General features: G+C 38.3%; 1 protein-coding gene across 1 annotated transcript in view; it reads right to left on the bottom strand.

Moving 5' to 3' along the window:
- Positions 1–298, bottom strand: part of LOC108577697 (arfaptin-2) — a 1,949-nt gene extending 1,651 nt beyond the window's left edge. The window contains exon 1 of the mRNA XM_017940888.1: positions 224–298. The gene's annotated coding sequence lies outside the window, so the exon portion shown is untranslated. The remainder of the gene's footprint in view (positions 1–223) is intronic.
- Positions 299–3,667: the final 3,369 nt, after the last annotated feature.

A 3,667-nucleotide genomic window follows, 5' to 3' on the forward strand; every position in this document is an offset into this window, starting at 1 on the left:
ATTACAAGCATTGTAATAGATTGTAATATATTATACACTTCGATACTTCATCCATGAAATAAATTATAGAAAAAATAGATATACCAAAAACTGTCATTTGACAGCCAAATACGGTTAGACTACTACCTTTTCTTGTGTATCAATGATATGTGTATATATTGTTCACAGTCAAGAACTTGAAGACACTAAAAAATAAAAAAAATTATTCCATGATAATACTCACTATAAATTAACAAGATACGAGTAATTGCTATTATTGTATGCTTAAAACTTCAGATTAAATCTTTATATTCCTTCGTGGGAAATGTAATATAATAGAATAGATGGCGAAAACTGTGAATGATTTGTGGTAGTACGATTAAACTCGTAATCGCGCTACCATCGCGACTATTTCTGGTAATATTTTCACTCTTATAGAATTTATTGTGTATTTCGCGGTTGTTTTAGGGATAATGTGAACGTGGGTTGGTGCCCATGGAACATTGAACCACTTTATTCGTCCAGGTACGTGGATTATTTTAGAAAAGATAGCTATGTTTTATTGCAAAGTTTGCCTTTATTAAAAGCTAACTAAGTACCAGTTAGACTGTTACTCTTGGTGGTACAAAATAGAATATCACAAAATTCTCTTCTTGCTCCCGCGGTTTCTGCTCTAATTAATCTTCTAGATTCCAGGATCCTCCTAAGCTTTCATAGTCCAATCGTAGATTCGCTTCCGCTCCATCGAGGATTCTTCTCCCGATTCATTCCACCCCCGGGCTATTGGTGATGATTGTTGTGTCTGGCAACGTGATGCAGACGTACAAAGAGAAAGTGTACAGGATCCAAGAAAGGGAGAAAGAAAACAATCTATAACGAAAATTATGATCCTCTTAAAGCACTAGCTGACTAAGATCGAATATCTTCAGGAAACAGAACATTTTCTAAAGATCGTACATGACTTGAAGGTTGGAAGTTTAACGTCCGATACCTAGCATGAAGCCTTAAACCAGACGACTCCCACGAGCATGAGATTGAAACGCCACGTTACAGGATTGAACGGAGTGACTTTCTACACTCTATCAATTCTCCAGATTGGTATCGGAATTGTTTTAAGACGCAGCTCACCTACCGGCAGCCTGGAAAGGAGTTACTTAACTAATGGCTTTAAACCACTTCCCCTTTGAATACAACACCAATTCAACCAGCCGCCGTACGGGAGAGCGGGAAAGAGCATCCGTCCACATACCGTTGGACAATCACATGGAGGGCGGGAAAACCGCCACAGCCCTGTAGCATGACTTGGAAAAGTTGGCTGTTCCGAGGTACCGCTTATTCACATCATCGGTGGGATGCTCGTGGTGAACCCCACATCACTCCCAGTTGAGTGACCTCACTCCTCTCGACACTGATCAATCGGCGCTTCAGGTACCGGGGAATCGCTAAGCCTCAAGGCTCTGGTACAGGATCCCTCTGCTGGAACCATACATGACTTAACCGAACTATTAATTTGTTACAGGCTAAACACAGAATTTTCCAAACAAGATATTTCCTGTCTTTTGAACTCAGACTTTCTCCTCGCCATACCACTCGCATCGAATACTTAAATAATCTACAGATACGTTTCGCGTTTCGTATACGCAAGCTAACAAATTAAAACTTCGTTCCTAATTTACATATCGATATCGTCAAACCAGGTTATACTGAATTTCCACCATGTTCACATGTTAGTGTAATAATATTGTGATGTTTCTAGGCGTTCTGGGCTTCTCAGGCGAGCACTTACGGATCTCTCGAATTTCCCAAACATCAGAGTGGTTCGAACGGTGGCCACCAGATCGTATCAAATATTCTCAAATCTTCAATTTTCTCGCAAGTACTCGCTCCAGTTCTCATTACCATATAGGGTGTCTCAGCTAAATGTAGGGTTGCCATCCGACCGGCTTTACTCGGATTTGTCCTAATTTTTAAGGTGTCCGGGGAGATTTTCTGTAGTGATTCATGTTTTCCGATGTTCGTTTGCTCCCACCGATCATCCGTGTTATCTGTGCGTTGCGTGCGGTGATCTAGCATGCGTCAGACGCACCTCTACTAATATGTATACTGAATAGTAATGCATTTGTTTTTCTAGGAGTGATTTTCAAGTGTTGCGTTCGCATCAGACGCATCAAAAGCAGTCTAAATGCAAACGCAAGAAAGAAGTTTTTATCTTGGAATATCGTAATTAATCTAAAAAATAGAAACAGATAGAACGTAAAAAACAGATTTCAGACAGAAAAGTCCGGGGTTTTAATGCTCTCTATTCTACATTAATGACTTTATAAATAGCAACCCCAGCTAAATGAGATCACCTAAATGTTTGCCTTATTTATTATCGTATGAAAAAAACTAAAAAAAGGCAGAGTTAAACTATTTCAAAGGGCACATGTAACGGTGGAAAGAATTTTTTCTCCAGGTCATTCTTTTAAATGGAATCTTATACTTTTTTTCGATATCCTTATAGAGCATTAAAAACATTCAACGACCTTAATAACTACATTGTTCTGATCATTTAATCTCGAATACGAATGTGTGATTCGATGTGCTGCGTAAATTTTCAGGAAGTTTTGGTTATCTTCAGACGCAAATATGTTGAAATTAAGTGATCGGAACGGTGTGGTTGTTAAGGTCGTTGAATTTGTTTTTCTATTCTCAATAAGGATATCGAAAAGAAGTATAGGATTTCATTTAAAAAAATTCCTTGAAATCTCGTGTAAGAAATATACGCCGAGCCTCTAGCTTATGGGTAATTTTATTTTATTTACTATATGGATGGATCTTATGCGGATCAAACTTTCGTTGATATCTCGTTAAAGATTAGCTTTAGGACAAACAATGTTTAATACTTTTATACTTAGAAATTAAAAAGCTTTCGAACTGCCGTAAAAAAATTGGGCATTCCACTTAAAAAACAAAATTGATCTTCAAATCTCCTAAACGCCCCCACTTATAAAGAAGTCGTGTGCAGCACGTGATGTCCCTCTTGATACCATGTACCTAACCTTTGTAGAAATCTTTTTTTGTACAACGCATAATTTAGAAGTTATTCGAGATGATCAAGTTAGGTGCCTCACCCTGTATACGTAAATTATGGAATTACGTAATATGTATGCAAGTATGTATAGTCGGGGCCACGATATAGCGAGGTCGTAAAATCGGTCAGACGTCAAAGTAAACATGTTTTAGCTGCCGGGACCCGAAAATTGACAGAGATACGAGCAGATAAGTACTTGAAACCATTGTCAGGACCGTACGAAGAATTCTTGTATCCAGCGAAAGTCAACTGATTCTAATATATTTACTGAAAACTGCATGCAGCTAGGACAAATTAGGGTTTCTCCCTCTGGGGGAAGCCGCTTTTGGAAGTACGGTTACAAGTAAAGGTCTTATTGAGGTCTTTAACATCTTCATTTACCTGCTCGTGTTATATACAGATAGAAAATGCAAAAGGATTGTGTAGCTTTAATATTAACATATTTTCCATTTGTAAATGAAATACCATTTTCTACTTGAAGTACCAAATCATATGCTACCATTCGTTTATTGTTGGAACCCTCAAACAGACTGCAACACACGGCCTTGAGTGCCGCAACATCAATCGGTGCCGATTCTTGAGAGTTTAATTTACGACCTCGCTATATCGTGGCCA

The sequence above is a fragment of the Habropoda laboriosa genome, unplaced genomic scaffold, assembly GCF_001263275.1.
Source record: "Habropoda laboriosa isolate 0110345459 unplaced genomic scaffold, ASM126327v1 scaffold786, whole genome shotgun sequence".
NCBI lineage: Eukaryota > Metazoa > Arthropoda > Insecta > Hymenoptera > Apidae > Habropoda > Habropoda laboriosa.